Source organism: Triticum aestivum, chromosome 7B (assembly GCF_018294505.1).
Source record: "Triticum aestivum cultivar Chinese Spring chromosome 7B, IWGSC CS RefSeq v2.1, whole genome shotgun sequence".
NCBI lineage: Eukaryota > Viridiplantae > Streptophyta > Magnoliopsida > Poales > Poaceae > Triticum > Triticum aestivum.
In genome coordinates, this window is record NC_057813.1 from 459,293,094 (window position 1) to 459,306,585 (window position 13,492).

Sequence of the window (13,492 nt, forward strand, 5' to 3'; positions counted from 1 at the left end):
AGTGTCACTAGTATGCATCTACTTGACTAGCTCGTTTATCAAAGATGGTTATGTTTCCTAGCCATGGACAAAAGAGTTGTCATATGATTAATGGGGTCACATCATTGGGAGAATTATGTGATTGACTTGACCCATTCCGTTAGCTTAGCACTTGATCGTTTAGTATGTTGCTATTGCTTTCTTCATGACTTATACATGTTCCTGTAACTATGAGATTATGCAACTCCCGTTTACCGGAGGAACACTTTGGGTGCTACCAAACATCACAACGTAACTGGGTGATTATAAAGGAGTACTACAGGTGTCTCCAAAGGTACATGTTGGGTTGGCGTATTTCGAGATTAGGTTTTGTCACTCCGATTGTCGGAGAGGTATCTCTGGGCCCTCTCGGTAATGCACATCACTATAAGCCTTGCAAGCAATGTAGCTAATGAGTTAGTTATGGAATGATGCATTACGTAATGAGTAAAGAGACTTGCAGGTAACAAGATTGAACTAGGTATTAGATATCGACGATCGAATCTCGGGCAAGTAACATACCGATGACAAAGGGAACAAAGTATGTTGTTATGCGGTTTGACCGATAAAGATCTTCGTGGAATATGTAGGAGCCAATATGGGCATCCAGGTTCCGTTATTGGTTATTGACCAAGAATAGTTCTAGGTTATGTCTACATAGTTCTTGAACCCATAGGGTCCGCACGCTTAAAGTTTCGATGACAGTTATATTATGAGTTTATGAGTTTTGATGTACCGAAGGAGTTCGGAGTCCCAGATGAGATCGGGGACATGACGAGGAGTCTCGAAATGGTCGAGACGTAAAGATCGATATATTGGACAACTATATTCGGAGTTCGGAAAGGTTCCGAGTGATTCGGGTATTTTTCGGAGTACCGGAGAGTTACGGGAATTCGCTGGGGAGTATATGTGCCTTATTGGGCCATACGGGAATAGAGGAGAGAGGCCAAAAGGAAGGAGGCCTGTGCCCCCCCTCTGGTCCGAATTGGACAAGGGGCGCAGCCCCCCTTTCCTTCTTCCTCTCCCCCTCTTTCCCCTTCTCCTACTCCAACAAGGGAGGTGGAATCCTACTAGGACTAGGGAGTCCTAGTAGGACTCCACACTTGGCGCGCCCCCTCCTAGGGCCGGCCTCCTCCCCCCTTGCTCCTTTATATACGAGGGCAGGGGGGCACCCCATGACACACAAGTTGATCTATGGATCATTCCTTAGCCGTGTGCGGTGCCCCCCTCCACCATATTCCACCTCGGTAATATCGTCGCGGAGTTTAGGCGAAGCCCTGCGCCGGTAGAGCGTCATCATCGTCACCACACCGTCGTGCTGGCGGAAATCATCCCCGAAGCTTTGCTGGATCAGAGCCCGGGGATCATCATCGAGCTGAACGTGTGCTGAACTCGGAGGTGTCGTACGTTCGATACTTGGATCGGTCAGATCGTGAAGACGTACGACTACATCAACCGCGTTGTCATAACGCTTCCGCTTACGGTCTACGAGGGTACGTAGACAACACTCTCCCCTCTCGTTGCTATGCCATCACCATGATCTTGCGTGTGCGTAGGAATTTTTTTGAAATTACTACGTTTCCCCAACAATGGTATCAGAGCCTAGGTTTTATGCGTTGATGTTATATGCACGAGTAGAACACAAGTGAGTTGTGGGCGATACAAGTCATACTGCTTACCAGCATGTCATACTTTGGTTCGACGGTATTGTGAGATGAAGCGGCCCGGACCGACATTACGCGTACGCTTACGCGAGACTGGTTTCACCGTTACGAGCACTTGTGCTTAAAGGTGGCTGGCGGGTGTCTGTCTCTCTCACTTTAGCTGAATCGAGTGTGGCTACGCCTGGTCCTTGCGAAGGTTAAAACAGCACTAACTTGACGAACTATCGTTGTGGTTTTGATGCGTAGGTAAGAACGGTTCTTGCTAAGCCCGTAGCAGCGACGTAAAATTTGCAACAACAAAGTAGAGGACGTCTAACTTGTTTTTGCAGGGCATGTTGTGATGTGATATGGTCAAGACGTGATGCTATATTTTATTGTATGAGATGATCATGTTTTGTAACCGAAGTTATCGGCAACTGGCAGGAGCCATATGGTTGTCGCTTTATTGTATGAAATGCAAACGCCCTGTAATTGCTTTACTTTATCACTAAGCGGTAGCGATAGTCATAGAAGAAATAGATGGCGTAACGACAACGATGCTATGATGGAGATCAAGGTGTCACGCCGGTGACGATGGTGATCACGACGGTGCTTCGAAGATGGATATCACAAGCACAAGATGATGATGGCCATATCATATCACTTATATTGATTGCATGTGATGTTTATCCTTTATGCATCTTATCTTGCTTTGATTGACGGTAGCATTTTAAGATGATCTCTCACTAATTATCAAGAAGTGTTCTCCCTGAGTATGCACCGTTGCGAAAGTTCTTCGTGCTGAGACACCACGTGATGATCGGGTGTGATAGGCTCTACGTTCAAATACAACGGGTGCAAAACAGTTGCACACGCGGAATACTTGGGTTAAACTTGACGAGCCTAGCATATACAGATATGGCCTCGGAACACGGAGACCGAAAGGTCGAGCGTGAATCATATAGTAGATATGATCAACATAATGATGTTCACCATTGAAACTACTCCATCTCACGTGATGATCGGACATGGTTTAGTTGATTTGGATCACGTGGTCACTTAGATAACTAGAGAGATGTCTGTCTAAGTGGGAGTTCTTAAGTAATATGATTAATTGAACTTAAATTTATCATGAACTTAGTCCAGGTAGTATTTTGCAAATTATGTTGTAGATCAATAGCTCGCGTTGTTGCTTTCATATGTTTATTTTGATATGTTCCTAGAGAAAATTGTGTTGAAAGATGTTAGTAGCAATGATGCGGATTGGATCCGTGATCTGAGGTTTATCCTCATTGCTGCACAGAAGAATTATGTCCTTAATGCACCGCTAGGTGACAGGCCTATTGCAGGAGCAGATGCAGACGTTATGAACGTTTGGCTAGCTCAATATGATGACTACTAGATAGTTTAGTGCACCATGCTTAACGGCTTAGAATCAGGACTTCAAAGACGTTTTGAACGTCATGGACCATATGAGATGTTCCAGGAGTTGAAGTTAATATTTCAAGCAAATACCCGAGTTGAGAGATATGAAGTCTCCAACAAGTTCTATAGCTAAAAGATGGAGGAGAATCGCTCAACTAGTGAGCATGTGCTCAGATTGTCTGGGTACTTCAGTTGCTTGAATCAAGTGGGAGTTAATGTTCCAGATAAGATAGTGATTGACAGAATTCTCTACTCACCATCACTAAGTTACTAGAACTTCGTGATGAACTATAGTATGCAAGGGATGACGAAAACGATTCCTAAGCTCTTCATGATGCTGAAATCGACGAAGGTAGAAATCAAGAAAAGAGCATCAAGTGTTGATGATTGACAAGACCACTAGTTTCAAGAAAAGGGCAAAGGGAAAGAAAGGGAACTTCAAGCAGAATGGCAAGCAAGTTGTCACTCCCACGAAGAAGCCCAAAGGTGAACCAAAGTCTGAAACTGAGTGCTTACACTGCAAAGGAAATGGTCACTGGAAACGGAAATACCCTGAATATTTGGTGGATAAGAAGGATGGCAAAGTGAACAAGGGTATATTTGATATACATGTTATTGATGTGTACTTTACTAGTGTTTATAGTAGCCCCTGAGTATTTGATACTTGTTCGGTTGCTAAATATTAGTAACTCGAAATAGGAGTTACAGAATAAACAGAGACTGGTTGAAGGGGAAGTGACGATGAGTGTTGGAAGTGGTTCCAAGATTGATATGATCATCATCGCACACTCCCTATACTTTCGGGATTAGTGCTAAACCTAAATAAATGTTATTTGGTGTTTGCGTTGAGCATGAATATGATTTGATCATGTTTATTGCAAAACGGTTATTCATTTAAAGTCAAAGAATAATTGTTGTTTTGTTTACATGAATAAAATCTTTGATGGTCATACACCCAATGAAAATAGTTTGTTGGATCTCGATCATAGTGATACACATATTCATAATATTGATGCCAAAAGATGCAAAGTTAATAATGATAGTGCAACTTATTTGTGGCACTGTCGTTTGGGTCATATCGGTGTAAAGCGCATGAAGAAACTCCATAAAGATGGATTTTCGGAATCACTTGGTTATGAATCATTTGATGCTTGCGAACCGTGCCTTTTGGGCAAGATGACTAAAACTCCGTTCTCCGGAACAATGGAACAAGCTACTGACTTATTGGAAATAATACATATCGATGTATGCGATCCAATGAGTGTTGATGCTCATGGCAAGTATCGTTATTTTCTGACCTTCACAAGATGATTTGAGCAGATATAGGTGTATCTACTTGATGAAACATAAGTATGAAATAATTGAAAGGTTCAAAGAATTTCAAAGTGAAGTAGAAAAATCATCGTAACAAGAAAATAAAGTTTCTGCGATCTGATCGCGGAGACGAATATTTGAGTTATGAGTTTGGTCTTTAACTAAAACAATGTGGAATAGTTTCACAGCTCACGCCACCTGGAACACCACAACGTTATGGTGTGTCCAAATATCGTAACCGCACTTTATTGGATATAGTGCGATCTATGATGTTTCTTATTTATTTACCATTATCATTTTGGGGTTATGCATTAGAGACAGTTGCATTCACGTTAAAAGGGCACCATCTAAATCCGTTGAGACGACACCGTATGAACTATGGTTTAGCAGTAAACCTAAGCTGTCGTTTCTTAAATTTGGAGTTGCGATGCTTATATGAAAAAGGTTTTCAACCTGATAAGCTCGAACCCAAATCGGAGAAGAGCGTCTTCATAGAATACCCAAAGGAAAACTGTTGGGTACTCCTTCTATCACAGATCCAAAGGCAAAACATTCGTTGCTAAGAATGGATCCTTTCTAGAGAAGGAGTTTCTCTCGAAATAAGTGAGTGGGAGGAAAGTAGAACTTGATGAGGTAATTGTACCTTCTCCCTTATTGGAAAGTAGTTCATCACAGAAATCAATTCCAGTGATTCCTACACCAATTAGTGAGGAAGTTAATGATGATGATCATGAAACTTCAGATCAAGTTGCTACCAAACCTCGTAGGTCTTCCAGAGTAAGATCCGCACCAGAGTGGTACGGTAATCATGTTCTGGAAGTCATGTTACTAGACCATGATGAACCTACGAACTACGAGGAAGCGATGATGAGCCCAGATTCCATGAAATGGCTTGAGGCCATAAAATCTGAGATATGATCCATGTATGAGAACAAAGTATGGACTTTGATTGACTTGCTCGATGATCAGCAAGCCATATTAAATAAATGGATCTTCAAGAGGAAGACGGACACTGATAGTAGTGTTACTATCTACTAAGCTCGACTTGTTGCGAAATGTTTTCAACAAGTTCAAGGTGTTGAATACAATGAGATTTTCTCACTCGTATCGAAGCTTAATTCTGTCTGAATCATGTTAGCAATTGCCACATTTTATGAAATCTGGCAAATGGATGTCAAAAGTGCATTCCTTAATGGATTTATTAAACAAGAGTTGTATATGATGCAACCAGAGAGTGTTTGTCAATCCTAAAGATGCTAACAAAGTGTGCAAGCTCCAGCAATCCATCAATGGACTGGTGCAAGCATCTCGGAGTTGGAATATATGCTTTGATGAGTTGATCAAAGCATATGGTTTTATACAGACTTTTGGAAAGACCTGTATTTACAAGAAAGTGAGTGGGAGCACTACAACATTTCTGATAAGTATATGTGAATGACATATTATTAATTGGAAATGATGTAGAATTTTCTGGAAAGCATAAAGGAGTGTTTGAAAGGAGTTTTTCAAAGAAAGACCTCGGTGGAGCTGCTTACACATTGAGCATCAAGATCTATATAGATAGATCAAGACGCTTGATAAGTTTTTCAATGAGTACATACCTTGATAAATTTTTTGAAGTAGTTCAAAATGGAACAGTCAAAGAAAGAGTTCTTGCCTGTGTTGCAAGGTGTGAAGTTGAGTAAGACTCAAAACCCGACTATGGCAGAAAATAGAAAGAGAATGAAAAGTCATTCCCTATGCCTCAGTCATAGGTTCTATAAAGTATGCTATGCTGTGAACCATACCTATTGTATACCTTGCTCTGTGTTCGGCAAAGGAATACAATTTTGATCTAATAGTAGATCACTGGACAGCGGTCAAGAATATCCTTAGTGAGGACCAAGGAAATACTTCTCGATTATGGAGGTGATAAAAGAGCCCGTCGTAAAAAGTTACATCGGTGCAAGCTTTTAAACCGATCCAGATGACTCTAACTCTCAATCTGGATACATATTGAAAGTGGGAGCAATTAGCTAGAGTAGCTCCATGCAGAGCATTGTAGACATAGAATATTTGAAAAATACATACGGCTCTGAATGTGACAGACCCGTAGACTAAACTTCTCTCACGAGCAAAACATGATCATACCTTAGTACTCTTTGGGTGTTAATCACATAGCGATGTGAACTAGATTATTGACTCTAGTAAACCCTTTGGGTGTTGATCACATGACGATGTGAACTATGGGTGTTAATCATATACAGATATGAATAATGGTGTTAAATCACATGATGATGTGAACTAGATTATTGACTCTAGTGCAAGTGGGAGACTGAAGGAAATACGCCCTAGAGGCAATAATAAAGTTATTATTTATTTCCTTATATCATGATAAATGTTTATTATTCATGCTAGAATTGTATTAACCGGAAACATAATACATGTGTGAATACATAGACAAACATAGTGTCACTAGTATGCCTCTACTTGACTAGCTCGTTTATCAAAGATGGTTATGTTTCCTAGCCATGGACAAAAGAGTTGTCATTTGATTAACGGGGTCACATCATTGGGAGAATGATGTGATTGACTTGACCCATTCCGTTAGCTTAGCACTTGATCGTTTAGTATGTTGCTATTGCTTTCTTCATGACTTATACATGTTCCTGTAACTATGAGATTATGCAACTCCCGTTTACCGGAGGAACACTTTGGGTGCTACCAAACGTCACAACGTAACTGGGTGATTATAAAGGAGTACTACAGGTGTCTCCAAAGGTACATGTTGGGTTGGCGTATTTCGAGATTAGGTTTTGTCACTCCGATTGTCGGAGAGGTATCTCTGGGCCCTCTCGGTAATGCACATCACTATAAGCCTTGCAAGCAATGTAGCTAATGAGTTAGTTATGGAATGATGCATTACGTAACGAGTAAAGAGACTTGCAGGTATCGAGATTGAACTAGGTATTAGATACAGACGATCGAATCTCGGGCAAGTAACATACCGATGACAAAGGGAACAAAGTATGTTGTTATGCGGTTTGACCGATAAAGATCTTCGTAGAATATGTAGGAGCCAATATGGGCATCCAGGTTCCGCTATTGGTTATTGACCAAGAATAGTTCTAGGTCATGTCTACATAGTTCTTGAACCCGTAGGGTCCGCACGCTTAAAGTTTCGATGACAGTTATATTATGAGTTTATGAGTTTTGATGTACCGAAGGAGTTCGGAGTCCCGGATGAGATCGGGGACATGACGAGGAGTCTCAAAATGGTCGAGACGTAAAGATCGATATATTGGACGACTATATTCGGAGTTCGGAAAGGTTCCGAGTGATTCGGGTATTTTTGGGAGTATCGGAGAGTTACGAGAATTCGCCGGGGAGTATATGTGCCTTATTGGGCCATACGGGAATAGAGGAGAGAGGCCAAAAGGAAGGAGGCCTGCGCCCCCCCTCTCGTCCGAATTGGACAAGGGGCGCAGCCCCCCTTTCCTTCTTCCTCTCCCCCTCTTTCCCCTTCTCCTACTCCAACAAGGGAGGTGGAATCCTACTAGGACTAGGGAGTCCTAGTAGGACTCCACACTTGGCGCGCCCCCTCCTAGGGCCGGCCTCCTCCCCCCTTTCTCCTTTATATACGGGGGCAGGGGGCACCCCATGACACACAAGTTGATCTACGGATCGTTCCTTAGCTGTGTGCGGTGCCCCCCTCCACCATATTCTACCTCGGTCATATCGTCGCGGAGTTTAGGCGAAGCCCTGCGCCGGTAGAGCATCATCATCGTCACCATGCCATCGTGCTGACGGAACTCATCCCCGAAGCTTTGCTGGATCGGAGCCCGGGGATCGTCATCGAGCTGAACGTGTGCTGAACTCGGAGGTGCCGTACGTTCGGTACTTGGACGGTCGGATCGTGAAGACGTACGACTACATCAACCGCGTTGTCATAACGCTTCCGCTTATGGTCTACGAGGGTACGTGGACAACACTCTCCCCTCTCGTTGCTATGCCATCACCATGATCTTGCGTGTACGTAGGAATTTTTTTGAAATTACTACATTTCCCCAACAATCTCCTACCATTGTAACCGACTCTGTGTAACCCTAGCCCTCTCCGGTGTCTATAAAACCGGATGGTTTTTAGTCCATAGGATGAACAACAATCATACCATAGGCTAGATTCTAGGGTTTAGCCTCCTTGATCTCGTGGTAGATCTACTCTTGTAATACCCACATCATCAATATCAATCAAGCAGGACGTAGGGTTTTACCTCCATCAAGAGGGCCCGAACCTGGGTAAAACGTCGTGTCCCTTGTCTCCTGTTACCATCCGCCTATACGCACAGTTCGGGACCCCCTACCCGAGATCCGCCGGTTTTGACACCGACAGTGATGATGAAGATGATAAGGAGGAGGAGCATGTTGCACCTCCTGCCAAGACTCAGAAGCTGATGGCAGATGCCATCAAGACTGGGGCTACTCCTTCTAAGCCCAAGTCTGCCCCCAAGCCTCCAACTCAAGCTCAAGCCCCAAGACAACTACACTAAAGAGATCAAAGGAATATATCTACTGTTGAAAAGAACAAGGCCCCAGTGCCTGAAGCTCAAGAAGAAGAAGAGCCACTAGTGCTAAGAAAGCTCAAGGAGCCACTAGTGCTAAGAAAGCTCAAGCCCAAGATTCCAGACCACAATGATGCTTATCTTGTGGCAGAGAACATGAAGTTGAGAAAGGATCATGGTCTGAGACTGTGGAGACAGACATATCCATATGCTATCAGGAGAAGGACTGTTGTGGACTATTGCTTTCACACCAAGGAACAGTAGGATTTCTATGAGATTGTTCTTTTGGACAAGAAACCCATTTCGTGTGATATGTAATGGGTAGACTGGAAATATATTGATGATAATGAAGACTATTTTCCAAGTGTGCATGAGAGCTTTAGAATGAATGGATTAGATACATTTGTTGGTCAGAAGCTGACTAAATGGAACGATGAGATGATAATACAATTCTACTCCACAGCTCACTTCTACCCCAATGGTAAGATTGTGTTGATGATAGAAGGAACCAGATATCAGTCAACAATCTCAAAATGGGCCAAGTTGATCAATGCCCCCAAGGAAGAGGATAATGGCATGGCAAGCCTAGGAAGGATCACAACTCCATTGCTAACATGTACAAGCCAATTCCTGATAAAGCCTTGGAGACTCACAAGCTTGGATCTAAACTATCTGCTTGCTGGCTTGACCACAATGAACACCATCTTGAGGCATACTCTATCGCCCAAGTCAGGAGATCATAGGATGATTCATGGTCACTCCATCAACCTGCTTCACTTGTTTGATGTTCCTCAAAAATTCAAGGTGATGAGCTTGATAGTAGAGACTGTGAAGAGAATAGCTACAGACCATAAGAGATATTGTGGATATGCCCCTCACATTCGAATGTTGATCAATTCCAAGATGGGAACTGGGACATATATACTAGACAAAGAGCATGATCCCACGAGGCCAGACTTTGAGGACAATGAGGTTGTCATGGATGATTCACATCCTACTTGTGTAGATGCCCAGGAGAAGATAGAAAAGGCAAAGGCTGCAAAAGCAGCAGAGACAACAAGTGGCCCAGATGCTTCAGTTGCCAATCTCAAGATCAAGCAAGATCAACTCAGTTATCTGCTTGAGGCCGCCATGAGGATTGAGAAGAGCTTGGCCACCTTGACTCAAAACCAGGAAAGTCTTGAGAGGATCATTGAGACTAAGCTTCATGATCTAGATGAGAAGGTCACTGAGATTCAAACCACTATGGGGAAGCTTCAAGTGGATGCTGAGGACAGTAATGATAGACGCATGACAGACACATTCCAGAGAGTGCCAGGGCACAAAGATCATCAGTTGCACTAGTTCTGAGAAACTCCAGGACTACACCTTCAGCACCTGCAGCCACTGCCACAGTTGTACCTCCAGTGTCAACTCCTCCAGCTCTACTGACTTCTTCAGAGGCATTTTCAGATGCCCTTCTCTCCATACAGTATACGCACACTGGAGCAATGAGCCAGAAGACCCCTTCAGGAGCTCCCGGAGATCGTGACTAGAGTTTCGTATAGCACTATACGTTTCTGAACTTTTTGGTAACTTGTTGCCAAAGGGGGAGAAAGTGTATAGATCATAGGCTTTGAGAGAGAGAGAGGAGAGAGAGGAGAGAGAGAGAGAGAGAGCCTATTGCTTTTTTGTTGGTTTCATTTGCCACTCTTGCTACTTTGGTCGTTTGGTTGTTTGATTCCTATTCTACATTGTATGCTACACTCGTGAGATACTTATGTGGTCATGTGTTTGATCACACTATGTTTAATGTGTGCTTGTATGCGAGCTCTTGCTTATCACATACTTCTCAAAGCGATGATGTATTTCATTCATATTATCATTTGTCGAAATTTTGATCTATATGCTGTCATCAATTACCAAAAAGGAGGAGATTGGAATTGGAACTAATCCCCGGGTGGTTTTGGTAATTCATAACAACATATAGCTCATTGAACTAACATCCATTCAAGTTCAATATTTCAGATAGTTCAATGAATGGCATGACATGGACTAGAGATACGGACACCTCAAAATGCTAAGGACACATATTGGCAAAAGCTCAAGACTCTTCATTTTATATTTTAGTGATCCAAGATCACATTGAGTCCATAGGAAAGCCAATACTATTAAAAGGGGATGAGGTGTTGCTTAATGGTCTACTTGCTCAAAATGCTTAGTGATATTGCTCCATATCCCTCAACTACTTTCTCATTTCCAAATATGTCCAAAACTAAAAGTTAAAATCGACCCCACCAAAATCTCCTATTCGGCGCCACCGAGTTCATTTAACATAGCCACTGCCAGAAACCCTAACAGATCGGTCACACCGATATGGATCTTGGTCTCACCGAGATGGCCTTGCAACCTCCCTGTGACTTTTGCACTCTTTCGGTCTCACTGAGTCAGTGCAATCGGTCACACCGAGTTAGCTTGACATTCGCTCTGTTGTCCTATTGCTTCACTTCAGTCTCACCGATTTGATGTAATCGGCGCCACCAAGTTGACGTTTGCCCTAAGCGGCTAAGACCTAGCACATCGGTTACACCAGGTTGTTCTAGTCGGTCCCACCAAGATTCCTAACATTCACATTTTGAACTAAATCGGTCTCACCGAGTTCGTCTATTTGGTCTGACCGAGTTGGGTCAAACGTGTGTAACGGTTGGATTTTGTGTGGAGGCTATATATACCCCTCCACCCCCATCTCCATTTATGAGAGAGCCATTAGAACATGCCTACACTTCCACTACTCATTTTATGAGAGAGAACCACCTACTCATGTGTTGAGACCAAGATATTCCAATCCTGCCACAAGAATCGTGATCTCTAGCCTTCCCCAAGTTGCTTTCCACTCAAATCATCTTTCCACCATAGCTGAATCTGTGTGAGAGAGTTGAGTGTTGGGGATACTATCATTCAAAACACAAGAGCAAGGAGATCATCATTAACACACCATCTAGTACCTTTTGGAGAGTGGTGTCTCCTAGATTGGTTAGGTGTCGCTTGGGAGCCTCTAACAAGATTTTGGAGTTGAACCAAGAAGTTTGTAAGGGCAAGGAGATCGCCTACTTCGTGAAGATCTACTCGAGTGAGGCAAGTCCTTCGTGGGCGATGGCCATGGTGGGAAAGACAAGGTTGCTTCTTTGTGGACCCTTCGTGGGTGGAGCCCTCCGTGGACTCGCACAACTGTTACCCTTTGTGGGTTGAAGTCTCCATCAACGTGGACGTACGGTAGCACCACCTATCGGAACCACGCCAGAAATCCCCGTGTATGCACTGCCCAATCCCTTTCCTTTCGCTTCATATGCAATGCTTTACATTTTGCTGCTATACTCTTAGAATTGCACGTGTAGGTTGATTGCTTGACTTGTACTACTTGCTAAAATCTGCCAACAAATAAAATTGGGAAAAGGCTAGATTTTTATTTGGTCAAGTAGTCGAATCACCCCCTCAAGACCTACTTTTGATCCTACAGTCTACAATGAACTACTCACACATCATCGAAGATGCACCAATGAGGATGATGAACCCCTTAGTGATGGTGTCTAGATTGGATCTGGTGGTTCTAGAACTTGCAGCGGCTGGAATTGTGTTTCATCGACTCCCCTAGGGTTTTTGGATTTTTGGGGTGTTTATAGAGCAAAGAGGCGGCACGGGAGGCAGCCGAGGTGGGCACAACCCACCTGGGCGCGCCTAGGCCCCGAGGCGCGCCCTTGTGGGTTGGGCTCCCCTCGGATCCCCCTCTGGTACTTCTTTGGTCCAACATGTGTCTTCTGGTCCAAAAAAAATTCTCCAAAAAGTTTCGCTGCGTTTGGACTCCGTTTGGTACTGATATTCTACAAAGTAAAAAACAAGCAAAAAATAGCAACTGGCACTGGGCACTATGTCAATAGGTCTGTCCCAAAAAATGATATAAAGTTCTTATAAAATGATTGTAAACATCCAAGAATGATAATATAACAACATGGAACAATCAAAAATTATAGATATATTGGAGACGTATCAACCATCATGTCCTAGCAAATCAAGAACTTTAACTATTTTAATAATTGAGCTAGCAACAGTAATCGTCAAACTATCGAGTATAGTGCTACTTATTGAGCTTGCATTGGTTTTTCCCTTGAAGATGAAAGGGTGATGCAACAAAGTAGAGATAAGTATTTCCCTCAGTTTGAGAACCAAGGTATCAATCCAGTAGGATAGAACGCATAAATCACTGAATACCTACACAAATAATCAAAGGAACTTGCACCCAACGCGATAAAGGGGTTGTCAATCCCTTCATGGTTACTTGCAAAAGTGAGATATGATAGAGATGGATAAACGATAAAGTAAATATTTTTGGTATTTTTGGTTTATAGATCGGAAAGTAAAAGATTGCAAGAATAGTAGATCAGAAACTAATATTGTAGATCGGAAACTTATATGATGGAAAATAGACCCGGGGAGCATAGGTTTCACTAGAGGCTTATCTCAAGATAGAAAATAATACGGTGGTGAACAAATTACTAGCGAGCAATTGATAGAAAAG